At 32.4% G+C, this 14,594-nt stretch overlaps 1 long non-coding RNA gene and 1 pseudogene across 1 annotated transcript; both read right to left on the reverse strand.

Moving 5' to 3' along the window:
• Positions 1 to 930: 930 nt before the first annotated feature.
• Positions 931 to 3,373, reverse strand: LOC130807054 (pentatricopeptide repeat-containing protein At4g25270, chloroplastic-like; annotated as a pseudogene).
• A 5,424-nt stretch (positions 3,374 to 8,797) lies between these two features.
• Positions 8,798 to 9,796, reverse strand: LOC130806946 (uncharacterized). The gene is made up of 3 exons (XR_009040413.1): positions 9,707 to 9,796; positions 9,540 to 9,575; positions 8,798 to 9,233 (listed from the first exon to the last, which is right to left on the reverse strand). It is a non-coding gene; the product is annotated as an uncharacterized LOC130806946 (long non-coding RNA).
• Between the last annotated feature and the right edge of the window lie 4,798 nt (positions 9,797 to 14,594).

Genomic DNA, 14,594 nt, shown 5'->3' on the forward strand with positions numbered 1-14,594 from the left:
TCTATTGAGTAATATACTAATTTAGTAGTCTACTGTTTTGGACTATGTACTTTAGAGTAATACAGGACCCATACAGCCCAACTTTAGTACCCATAGACCCGGCCATATTTAATTAATTCTATGGGTATTTTCTATGGTTTTATACCCGGCCCAACTTTATGTTTGAAGTTTTTTGGACAATGTATTGTATTTTAATTGTTATTTAAACTTAACTTTATAATTTGTATTATATTTTTGATATTTATGTAAACTTTATAAGTTGTATTATATTTTTGATATTTATGTAAGAAATATCCGCGTACTCGTGGGTCACGCCCGCTTTAAAAATGGGGGGATAGCGACAAAAAAATATGTTTTTGAATATTTGAGCCCGCGGGTAAATCTTTTAGGCACTACCCGGTCCGCTACCCGCGAAAGCCCGCCCATGAACAACTCTAGAGTATAACTAGCTGATTTTGAGGACAAAAGTGATGAAAATGAGCTATAATTGATTGGATAGGCGTCATAAGCTGTTGTATAATATTTGATGTCTTAATGGGTATTTTTGGATACATTCAAGTAGTTTTTTATCGCTCCGTTGATGAAGTCCACCGAATATCAATAGAATGAATGTGTATAATTAGGACAACATTTGAGGCTCATGGTTTCAAACATGGAGTTTGAAAATATTCTGAGATATTATTTGGAGTCTCTAATCTAAGTCGATGATAATCTCGGTCAAAATTAGCCATATTACTCACTGAAAAGTGAAAATTTTGCTCTTAAGTCACGGTCGAGATTACTTTTGTCAAGTGTAAGTTCTAATTCAATTGATCTGGGATACGGTGTGTGACCTGTATTAAATCGTGTGTGAATTGTACTAATCCCAGTGGTGTTTTCATGCATCTTTTCGGGGATACTTAGGAGTGTAATTTGGATTCATCACAAATATCAGTGAAAAATGCAAATTCCTGCATTAAAGATTTCAAAGTAGTGAGATATTCTCCATGGGTTATGGCATCTATGAATCCAAACCTCTGTCGATCATCATCATTTTCACTCGATCTGAATCTTCTAATCTACCTAGAATGTCATATATCCTTATTAGCAGTTCAAAGTTATGCTCGTTATCAGGTTCCAACTCAAAAAGGTGTCGAGCAGCAAGCTCAGCAGTTTCACAATCGGCGTTCAGGAAACAAGCATATAACAAGGCTCCCCAAACTGTCGGTCCAGCCTCAAACTCCATTTTGTTTGATATAATATCATATGCTTCATCGATCATTCCTGCCCTTCCGTAAAGATTAACCAAACAAGCATAATGCTCCATGATCGGGGTAATTTCATACTCTTCTATCATTGATGAGAAGAAAATTTTCCTTCGTTCACCAATCCTAACTGTGCACAAGCTGATAGCAGAGCCACAAATGTGATAGCATCAGGTGTTGCACCTGTCTGCTCCATCTGTTTAAAGCATGTCAATGCTCGAGGGTCATTTCGATGTGCAGAAATGATCGAATTCCACGAGACAATATCCTTTTCTTGCATTTGAGCAAATAGCCATTGACATTGTTCCAGATGGCCGTGGTTAGAGTAGAAAACGATCAAAGAGTTTGCAATAGGCAAGCTCCGATTTAGACCTCTACGAATAACCCATCCGTGCATTTGGGCTCCAATTATAAACATTGAAATTCTAGAGATAATTGTTGATACTGTAACATGATCAGGATCCAATCCAATTTTAACCATATTATGGAAAATCTCCGTTGCCTTGGCCAAAAGTCCTTGGTGAATATACCCTAGAATCATTGAATTCCATGAAACAAAATCCTTAGAACGAATCGTGTTGAAAACATTCCTTGATTGTACAATATCACCACATTTAGCATACATGTCTACAAGTGCATTCAACACGTAAACATCATTATGAAATCCACAACCAACAACATGTCGATGAAGTTCCTCCCCAACACGAATCGACCCAATTCCACTACAAGCCATCAAAGAGCAAGGAAATGTATACTTATCAGGCTCCACACCCTCTTCTTCCATCTGAAAATACAGTGCAAGTGCATCCTCAAACATCCCCAACTCTGCATACCCAGAAATAAGAGAATTCCAAACAAAAGCAGACTCATCTCTATTAGGCATTTCATCGAACAGTTGGTGTGCTTCCTCAACACGGCCATTTGAAGCATACAATCTAAGCAATTTCGAGACAACCCCGACATTTTTACACAAAATTTTTGATGGTATCAAGCGATGTATCCGAATTCCATGCTCAATTGCCTTCAAATGAAAGCACATCTCAAGAAGGGAACAAAAGGTTTGAGTATCAACAGTTACTCCATGTATGAGTGATGCTTCTTCAAGATCGCGAACAACTGCATCAAGAACTTGGATTTTGGTTTGATTGTGCGGAACTTGGTTTATTGGGAGAAGAGGAGTTGAAATTGAATCTGGAAATGAAAGATTATTGCCTTTATTGGGACTATAGTTCGAGACTCACGCCCAAATCTCAAATCAGTCTCTGGAATAATATGTGTGAGAAGCTTCGACCGAGATTTCGGGGCTTCGACCGATTTGCAGGCTCCTAAAAGTTTCTGTTAGCTGCCTTTTGAAATCTCGAACGAGATTATATAGATTCGACTGAATCTCTACATTATACTAGAGCAAAATACAAATGACATAAGCAAACTCAAAAAGTGATAGTTGTCAACTTTTTAAGAAATTTTTTCCCAACAATTTATGAAAGATTATGTCATTATTTGCTAATGAATAAAGTGTCTAAGTGGAAAATATATAACTTAACATTTTATTAGCTTTCATTAGATTGTCTTAGTGGGATGCATGACTTTTCATTGTTCAATACACAATAATAATTTACTAGCATTCATTTTGAAACCAAAAAAATTTGTTCTATGTAATAATAATTTGCTAGCTTTTGTTTTGGAAACTAAAAAAAATAATTGGTCACTTATAATCTTATAGTGATCAATATCAAGCTATTTTTAATTTTATATTTGCATTATAATTTAAATTATTTTTTAATATATATATGTTATCATCATTAAAAATATTTCCTTTACATAAATATTGGAATATGTGTTCAAAACAATTTATTAAAATTAGAATTTATTATTAACATTATTTGTTATGGTTACTTAGTAAAGATTAAAATGATATTAAAATAACATTATTTAACATAATATACATAACTTATAAAAAATTATTTCTAAAATTAAAAATGAATTAAATATTAGCTATTATATGCTATTAATAATTGATTTAAAATCAATAACCAATAATTTACAATTTATTTTCTTTTTTTTACAAAATAATGAAGAATAATAAAATGAAAATAACCGTGCATCGCACGGGGTTTATCTAGTACCATTAATATTGCAAAAAGCTTCTAAAAACAATAAACACTAGAATAAAGTATAAACTTCTGGAAAAATTTATGGGAAGTCTCGACCGAAGTTGCTAGAGTCTCGACCAAGAATGTTATAATTTCGAGTAAGATTTTTATGAGCTTCGACCGAAGGTGCGCTTCTAGTTGATGGGGGAGTGACACGTAGTAAGGAATGGGTGATTGACTCCGGTTGCTCATTCCACATATTTTGTGAAAAAGAGAAATTTGCTAGGCTTAGCTATTGTGATGGAGGCCTTGTCACCTTACCCAATGATGAAAGGGTGAAGGTGGAAGGTATTGGAGAGGTTGTGATTGTGACACATGATGGTGTCAAGAGAAGGCTAGGTGGTGTGAGGTATATTCCTAAGCTTGAGAGGAACCTCATATCACTTGGTAGGTTGGAGTCTAAGGGATGCACTTTCAAGGCTAGTGGAGGCTCGTTGAAGGTCATTAAGGGGAGCATGGTGCTCATGAGGGGAAGGAGAAATGAGAGCAACTTGTATGTGCTACAAGTTGAAGGTGGTAACCTAGGCCACAATGTTGATTGCAAGTCACCCAAGAAGGTGACATTTGAGGATGATGAGAGATTTAAGCTTGAGGGGGAGATTGTTGAGCCAAGCTCTAAATCTCACTTTGATGGAGGTGAGTTCGATCACCTCGTGGCTTATTCCTTGGCTTGCACGATTGAGAGCGATGTGGTGAGTGCAAGGAAGTATGAGAGCATAAGTTTTGGATCAATCAATGAAGTGATTGATGGTGATGATTTGGGATGGCTTGATGAAGCCAAGAGTAGAGGCAGCAGCAGGTTTGAAGAGGAGGCTCGACCACTCGAGCATAACTGGCTCGCTCTAGCCTTAATGCAGCAAGGAGGCAGTAGCTCTGGAGGAACCGCTCGACGGGTCGAGCGGCAGCTGCTCGGTGGAGCGGCAAGCAGCCCACGCACAGATCAGTTTCTGTTTTAATGTTGCGGTATTGTGGGCCTTTTGCTATTGGTCTTAAGACTTCCCATATATCTTAGGACTATAAACAGGAGTATTAGGATACAAGAGAGAGCTAAATACAAAGGGTTTGCTAGGGTTTAACACCAAGAGAGTATACTCCATTGTATTAGGGCTTTGTGTGGGAGATTGAAGTAAAGCTTCAATCTTTGCTTTGGAGGATTGTTCTAAAGCTTGTTAGGTGAGTTATTTATGTAATGTTGATTCCATTAATGACAAGATACTTTGTTTGAGGGGGAGGTATCCATAAATACCTCATAAATTGTTGTGTTCTTGTTCATTGTTGTGGTGCTCTGTTTTTGTGGTTGTTTCTTTGCATTCTTTTGTATTTATTTCTCCACCATTGTTAAGGCCCATTCACAACAGGATTCATAGCCATAGATAGAGATGATATGTTTCAGTTCAGGACGTCGCAATGCTGAAGAAAGAGCATGCATAACAGACAAGGTTGTTCCAACAACATCCATTATCAAATTTCAAGGAAATGAATTGGGTTGATGGGAACAGAGCAGGAAGAAATTAATAGCAGGAAAGTTTTAGTAAATACTTCTATAGATGTGTTTGGTTTGTGAATAATGAATGATAGACCACCTTGTTTATTTAATAGATTTTGATTTGTTAATAAGTAATTAGCAATGATCTAATTATCATTAAATGTAATTAAACACATGAGTTAAATTACTACTAATTATAATATAATGCAAACACATCAGACGATTCCTAATTAGTGCATCCACATGATCACAAACTTTATAAAGAAATCACAAAAAATCTGAGCAGCACATGTTACATCATTCTAGCCATTCTATAATACTAAATATGAGTTACAACCATAAAGACTTAATGTGTGAATAGCCTGGACGGGCACTGGGCAGCAAAGTCAAATATATGGAACATGATTAAATAACACGTCTATTGATGTTGGAAATTCACAATTTATATGTATGTAGGATTCTCTCCTCTATTTCAAATCAATATAAATTGAAAGAGTGTAACTTGAGTGTCTTGTTACTCTTAGTCATGTTGTTACATGACATTTGCAGCGTAGAAGAATTTGGATTCAAAGGTTAGAAGTAACAACTTAGTTGCTAGACCTTGAGTATGTGTTAAGATTGGTAATAACCATAGGCGAAGCTACATGGGGGCTCGACTTCCTTGTCGATAATGTGATCCTTTGTATTTTTGGCTTTGATCCCCCTTGCTAATACTACTATGATATTTTTTTTAAAGAGTGCAAAAATATAAAAAAAGCTACGTACTATAATCCAGTGGTTGGAGTAACTCATTTGTAATCTATGGTTAAGGGATCAAACTCTAATTTAAACTATTATTTTTTTATAGACTAATAAACTTATATCATAATGTTATTACTTTTTATCTTTTAGAACTTTACATTCATTATTTTTTAGTGTGTATTTATATTTTGTTATCTTAATTTTGTTAGTATTTTTTTTAGACTTACTAGGCAAATATTTGGAGTCAAAATACTTTAAGTTTTTTTCAATAAAGATAATTATATTTGTTAAATATAATTTTTTATATGATTAAAGTTAATTTCAGTCTATATGATTTTAAAAATTAAGGCTTCACCCCTGATGGTAACAGGTAAGTACACTCTAAGACTTGGAAATAGTACACACACTTGGTGTACATGGAACAAGTACATGGAGTGCTTTGCAATGAGATTAGCCTTGATTACCAAGACATAATAGTACTAACAACAGTTGAAAGAAGCTTTGAGAGCAAAGAATCACGTAGAAGAGCAGTACAAAGGGTTAGAGGCTGGTTGGGACCAGCTGCTCAAACAAACGGTCATCATGCTCGAACGAGAAGTTTGGTCAAATTAATAATAAGAAGAAAAAACAAAATTCTTGTCGCCGGTGCAACATAAATAGAAGAAAAATCGTTCGTAATTTTGATCATCTAAACAAACCATATTAATAACAAATTGGAACTCCATTAAACCTCAACAATTCAAATGAGTAAAACTAAAAATTAGGAAAATATTAAGTTATTCAAAAACTAGAACAGAGCAAAACAAGAATTTATTCATAAAAACAAGCAAAACAAGAAATTATTATATCATGTTAAATAACTTCAAGTGACTGACAAACACAAGTATTTAAAATCCTAGCAAACAATTTATAAAAAATTATACTCTATTTAACTCCTTTTTAAAGTATTAATAATACCATAATTTTGACCAGTTTTTATTCCACAATTAAAGTACGTCTTTCTATATGGCAATCAAGACGTCAATGATCAAGTACTTTTCAACAAAAAAAAATGGAAAAATTACGCTGAATAATACGAGCTTTCACTGATTTTCCAACAATAATACAAACTTTCGATTAGCCATGAATAATACGAAGTTTAACATGTGTTTTCTGCTGGTATACCTGACCGGTTTATAACCGGGAGAAAAGGTCATTTTTGACCGTTGGACAGTAGGCTTCATCTCTTTCATCTGTTTCATTCTTTTTTGCAGATTTTTACCTCATTTTCTCACTTTGTTCTTCCATTTTAAATACTTCTTTACAATTCCTTCTAACTCAAAAAATAACATCTTATCTAGGTCTATGGAGATGATTTTACATATTCCATACACATACTCAAACCCCACAACTCCTTTTTTTTTAATACCCCACCATACCAAACTTCAAAGTAATTGAATCATTCAATTTACCTAAAAACAAGCAAAAAACACTAAATTACATCCATTTTCGAGTGAACAAACGTTTTTAATTAACATCAAGCAATAATCATGTATGGATTGAGAAAATGGAAACAAAATTCCATCCATTTTCGAGTAAATGGAAACAAAATTTCATCCATTTTCGAGTAAATGAAAACAAACCCTACTTTTTGGAATTAAAACAAAATTTAGGGATAAATAATGCAATTGAGAAGAATAAACTAACCATGAATGAGAAGAATTCCAGCAGCAGAGGCCCTGTTCTTCAATTTGAGTGTGTAAAAACAGCAGCTACTTAATGCAGGAGGATGCAGAGAAAGAGAGAGAAGCAGTAAGTTTGTGAGGAAGATGGAAGTGTTCTTCAATTTCTTTTCCTTGATATTTTCCAAAAAAAAAAAAAAGTTCTCACTACATTTAGCCGATTACAGATAAAATAGTATACCAGCGGAAAACACATGTTAAACTTTGTATAATTTATGGTTAATTAAAAGTTCGTATTATTATTGGGAAATCAGTGAAATTCGTATTATTCAGGATAATTTTCCAAAAACAATTGAGTCTTGTCCCAATTGAGATATATATTATTTTTCTTAAATAAGGTCATAAATTCGATTCTCGCTATCGCCTTTTCATAAACCTCTCCTCCCCGCGGCATAATTTGTACTAAAAACTAATAAATTAATTAATAAAAGTTTTGACCCCAACACAACTCTAAGGTAATGAAATTAAAATAAAAAGAATTTGTGGTTAATTCATTTTTTAAATTTGTGATTTGCTTAAAAATAGCCTAAAATTTGATTATAATTCCTTTTTTATTTATAATTTGCCAGAAAATTAGCAAATTATGTAAAATTGATGACTTCCGGCGCGCAGCTAATAATTGAGTATTAATTTAATGGAAAAACTACCATGAATAATACAATTTTTTGTTAATTTCCTTACAATAATACCAAGTATTGATTAACTATGAATAATACCAACTTAAAGGGGTATTTTTCTAGAAAATCTCTAACATGTTAAAAATCAAACTAGATTATAAGACAAAAAAATTGATATATTAGTTAATAAACTAAAGTTAGTATTATTTTAGGAAAAACCCCACTAAATTGGTATTATTCATGGTTAATCAATAGTTAGTATTATTGTATAAAAATCAACAAAAATTTATATTATTCACGCTAATTTTTCATAATTTAATCATGTTATAAGTGAACAGTAGATGTAGAGTTAATGCACATCGCACCATTAGTGGCGTAGTTGACGCTTATTATCATACAGTTAATTATATTATTCGTAATGCAAACTAGTGATTGAATGATACATCTGAATTATAACGGAATTGAAAATCTGAAATGATATCTAACAATCTGTAACGAAGCTGGCATGTATGATATGATAATGTTATAATTGGGTGCAAGGGTAATATAAATTATGAATCAGAGTACATTGAAGATTTTTTTTATAAAAAAATTAAATTAATTAATGGACTCATAAGACATCTACATTAAAATTATCAAAATTATCAAATAACAATTTATATAAATGAATCACCATCATTGTACACAGTGGCAGATGCAGAATTTCAACTTTTTAGGGGCACCAATGTATAGAAGAAATTTCTAAAAATATAATCAAAAATTTTCATTCACCCACAGTGATAAATTCAAGCACAATGATTCCAAGATAAAAACAAATAAATATAAAAGTGCTGAATTAATATATGTCATCTTCCCCTCGATCAAATATGGCGACAAACCAAAAGATATATTAAAATTCAAAGATACAACAAAATAAAGTCTACATAATAAAGTTTAAGTTTACAATAAAAGTCAACAAAATAAAATACTGAATAAAAATAACAAACCATAAAATATCGATCACAAAATAAAAAGAAAAAGAAGAAATGAAAGTCAAACCAATCCAACAAGAGAAAAAAACTCAAAATACAAAAATAAATAGCCAAATGAACGTAGTACTTCAAATCATTATATTGTATAGCGATATATATTTTAGTCCGATCCCCTTAATTATTACCCCCTTGGAGGTAAACACATGAATCTGGTAAACAGTGCCCATTGACATGTATTGCGTCCACAACAGCTAGCAGTGAATGGAAGAGGATTACATGTTTCGCCGTAGCCTATGCAATCTGAATAAACAATTCAAATATCACAATGTATGTAGTTAGTTAGGCGAAGCCGAGTACAGATGGATCCGATAAGTTATTTAGATTTCCTTTATTTTACGTTCCATCAAAATATATTGCACCTTACACGCGTTTATAACCAAATCGATCTAAATGTAGTTACTATAAATAAACCGGCTAATTGCATCCTTTCTCCTGAGTGATTAATTTTTTGATAATAATTAAGGAAATGCTAGAAAATTTGTAGTTATGTTAAAAATAATGTTACAATTAATTAATTAAATAGATGAGGAGATTATTGAGGTTTACCTGCAGCAACAATATCAAAGCTAGCCATAATATGAACTACAAAAGAACAATAAAAGAGGATAGTATTATAATTAGTAAATAAAAAAAGATTAATATGAAAAAATAAAACAACTTAAACTAGTAATACTACATATATACTTCATATATATTAGTATATCAGTAATTACCTAATGCAATAATAAGAAAAATTGCAAACATATTCTTGCTGACAGCCATTGCTAAATGATTATTATTGATTAATCGATCTTAGATGATTTTGATGGAATTTCAAGTTATTGATTGATCCTTTTTATACTTGGATTTTGAGTTCCTCGACCGCCCAATGCCAGCTTCCTACTCATCAATCAAATAGTAATTGTACTTTTTATTATTTTAATTTAATAATGTAATTAAAAGGAATCCCACCGGCTATACAATAAAAAATGTTAAATTACAAAGCTTAAGAAAAACCACCACGACTAGAGCGACTACCATCACCGCCGATATTATGCGATCCCCGAGAACCACCAGATCTACATGTGCTACTTCTCATATCACCACCCCAACCTTGACGACAACCTACTCCTAAACCACGGCGTGTATTACTGCTTTCCCCTTATAATGCAGTCCGTAATTGTTGGCAAGTTTTTTCAAGAGCTTGTTAGCGCCCTCGCATTTTTCTTATATTTTCTCGATTAGGGTTGTTCTCGTCGAGTTGAGCTTGCATGAATACGCGAAATTCATGCATATACCGCTCAAGCTCAGAGAGATGCGCCCTCATTTGATCTTGAGTAGCGCACTCTTCTCGAGGGGTGAATCAGTTTTAAAAAAGATTGGGGGTAACAATATTCATTGGCGGACCCCAAACCATAATACCCAGGATACGAAGATGTTTTTTTTATTTTTGTTTACCTCCATGATCACCTCTAAATAAATTTTAAAGTGATCAGGTTCTTCGCCCATTCTTATTGCTTCCGCTTTTAGTTTGCGGTAGTGCTCCTAAAAAAACATATGAAAATTATTTTAGATAAGAATCAAATATAACCAACAAAACTACTAACTGAATTTTAACTTACTTCAATTTTTTTATCGTATTCGGTGATTAGGACACGTTGGCCATCTTGGCCATCTTTATTGCGTACTCCTTTGGTTCGTAACAATAACCTATAGGGAGTAGGCTCTAAATTGCCAGATTCCTCGGTCTTCAAAAATTAGAAATATTAGTTTTAAATTATTATAAGTGTAATAACTTAAGATAATTATTAATGAAATATTAACTTACCATACTTTCACGCAATCGCACCGCAGAAATCGACCACCACGGTAGGTAGGCAAAGGTGGTGCATCGGAGTCTCCTTTGCGTCTGTTACTCTTTCCCGGAGAGCTTTTGGCCGTAAACTCCTGGGTATCGGAGTAACTCTTCAAGGCGCTCCATAACTCCGGTGGGGTAAAGTCAGGGCAATACGGTTCCTGTTCCTCTATCTCCAAGCCCTGACTCTTCCTCTCGGCCCGTTCCCTCTCTTGTTGGGACAAGAGCTCTCTCTCCTTATTTCTAAGCTTGTTCATTGTGTCTCTTTTCCGGAGAGAGCATTGAGCATACCATGTTTTGTAGACATCCTTGTCAATACTAGAATGCCACTTATAGCATTTCTAATATATTATACAATACAAAAAATTTATAATTAATATAACATTAATAAATATCTAACTCCATTTAATTTAATTAAATGTAATAAAAATAAAATTAACATATACCTTAAACTTGTCCCAATAAATTTTTTTAACTAGCTCTGGCACCTTTTTCCAAGAAGTACCACTAGGGTCTAAAGACAGTTTAAACATCTTTTCAATTTCGAATGAGACGCCTCTTTTAGGATTTGGCTCCGCCGAAGCATCAAACCAAAAAATATAATTAATAAGTATATCCAACTTTTTAACTTATTCATTTTGTTTAATAAAGTTAATTTACTTTTTTATTATTGGGAGCCATGGTAGCAATGGCCTACTGTCCTCGGAATACCCCAAGAAGCATTTTGTTTAATAAATACATACATATATATATATATATATATATATATATATATATATATATATATATATACACACACACACACACACACACACATATATATATATATATATATATATATATATATATATATATATATATATATATATATATATATATATATATATATATAATCACATATACCTTTTAAGTTAAGAAAATTTTCTACTTTCGCAAATAAATACTACCCTTTGAGAATTAAATTTTCAGAGCATAACAAAATGAAAGAAAGTATTTATGCTTAATTGCTTGTGAACGACTAAAACATGTCTCTATATTTATAAGCGAAAATTCCCGCATCCATCATTATAGTGACAAAATAGGCGACACATAATTCATTTATGAAATTTGAACGTTTTTTTTCCCGCCCATGGAAGTTGGCAACATGATTAGCTACAAAGATTATTTTGGCGATAAAAATAGCGACAAAATGTTTTTGTCGCCAGTCTGTGACAAAGCATTTTGTCGCCTATATTGTCGCTATACCTCTTTCCTCAGATTTATATTTTATCTCCAAATTGATATATTTTTGTAGTGTTAACATAATCTATTTAAATATCCTTGTATTGCAATTAAATTTTTTTTATAAATGAGATAGGAATAGTTATTCTACCAACATTCTTATCAAGGTGTTTTGCTTTTTTATTCATGAATAATATATGTCGTTTTGTATTTACATAAATAAATAGCCTTAACCCTACATTATTATATTCTACCAACATTCTTATCAAGGTGCTTTCTACATGCAAGGTCTTGTAGATCGATTCCCACATATCTTTCACCTAGGGAAGATTTTTAAACTATCCGACATAGCGGACCGTCTAAAGTCTAGAAATAAAGGGCCTGAAATATTAAATGATGTTATTTAGATTTGCTTCTGAACAATACATTTTAAGTGATTTATTTATAATTTTTTTTATAATTAAAATAATATAATATCACAATACATTTTGTCTTGAATTATTTTTTGTTGAAATAAAATTTTATTTTAACATAATAAGCGTCTTATTTTAACATAATAAGCGTCTTATTTTAAAAGACATCGCAAAAACAAATATGACCTTCAATAATTTTTCTCCGCCCTTCCTCTCAACTTCTCACAGTTGACCGGGTAATCCAAAAAAATTAATTAAGGGTAATATTTTTAGTACTTGTAATTGTCTAAATTAATTAATTTGCATTCCTCTAGACCTAATTAGTTGATGCCATGTATCTAAAATACCTGCCAGCTGCATGTATTCCAGATTTTGTGGGATTTCGGTCCACATTATAATTATTTTTATAATCCATTGGTTTGCATCAAGTCCAGACGTTTGGACTTTGGAAGGAAATGCTTATTTATGGACTCTCTCCTATGCAGCCTAAATGTCCCATTTGACTTTTTACGGATTTTAATGTGAGTCAAGGTGGAACCCTTAAGGTAGGAGAGAGAGTAATATTATGGGTTTTTAATGACTTGATTAGGGAATTAATGATTCCCTCTAAATTTGAATGTATTTCTTGGAATATTAAAATGGTGAATATCTTTCACCTTCGAAAGTGGAATTTTTTTTTTAATAGCCGGAAATTACGTAGTTCGGGTTAATTATACATACGTCCTACAATTAAAATATACACTTAGTACGGAAAATAAATTACATAGTTCTATTACTTAATCTCGTCTAGCCTTCTCAAATCTTCAACAGCCTCGGTGTAGTTTAAATCTTTGTAGATCATGCGGGTGCGGATTTTTTTGCAGTCTTCGACTTCAGATTTTGAACGTTAACCAAAAAAATCGATGCATTAAACTTCTCATACGGTGTGGTAAACAACCAAAATTTCATTTTTGTAAGAAAATCATTTACCTTTTTAAAGTTAATATTTAACATTTATCCAAATTTCTTTTCTTTTCTTTTATGTAACACCCGAATTTCCTCCCGTCCTTTACGGTTTTGACTTCGTTAAGGGGTCGAAAATTCAGGGGTGTTACACTTACGGTCATTTGTATTTACATATATACGAAATGCTAATGATGATAATATTAGTAAAGTAATTGTGTTCGAATTGGATTTTCCGACCAAAACTTGGGCGAAGATTAAATCTTTGAATGGTCATGCTTTTTTTATAAGTCATGGTGATTGCACTTGGTGTTCGGGATCATCCGGTACTAATTTTGAGGGATCAGGTAATCAAGAGAATTGTGTCTATCAAATTAGCGACAATAAGCGTATTATCTTTTGTTACAACATAGTTGAAAGGAGTATGACCCGACTTTCTCTTTTTCCAAACTTGACAACTCCTATAAGCAGTTATGCTTGGGTGAATGCAACACTCCTATCACTACCAATCCAGAGGTACGTTGGTTTAATTTATTACTTACTAAATTCTGCTTAATTAATACTTATTATATTTACAATTCATTTGATAGTAGGTATTAAATGGTATGATTTATAAATGATAATGGAAAATAAGTATAGTTTTGGTAGGAAAATTTATTGACAAGTTAAATATTCATACTTGTTTTCCTTTATTCATTTCATATATTTCACAAAATTCATTTTAATGCGTTATCATATGAAAATTTGGTATTAAGAATGAAGTATTTAGTGGTAGTAATGAAAAATTTTAAACAAAAAACTTTATTAAAATTAAAGTTTCATTACCATGAAAATACCATCATATATTTCATGAAAATGAACACTACAAATCATTCTCATTACTATCATTTTTTCGATTATTGGAATTTGCGGCTTACTTGTAAGAAATGTGAACAAGCAATTCCTTCGATTCCTGAATGGAGAATCTCCAATAATAGAATTCCTTTATTTATCTTCTTTAAGGATGATGAAGATGGATTATGTAAAGTGATGGATCCTTTCCGATCTGATTCACACTACAGTCGCTTACGCATATTTCCAAATCCTTCCACTCTTTATTGTTCTAATAATGGATGGTTAATTATGATTTCAAGTTTTCAAGGGAAATCCTCACTCAAGTTCTTCAATCCTTTCACTAGAGTCATAATAGAT

This window comes from Amaranthus tricolor, chromosome 2, assembly GCF_026212465.1.
Source record: "Amaranthus tricolor cultivar Red isolate AtriRed21 chromosome 2, ASM2621246v1, whole genome shotgun sequence".
NCBI classification, from domain to species: Eukaryota; Viridiplantae; Streptophyta; class Magnoliopsida; order Caryophyllales; family Amaranthaceae; genus Amaranthus; species Amaranthus tricolor.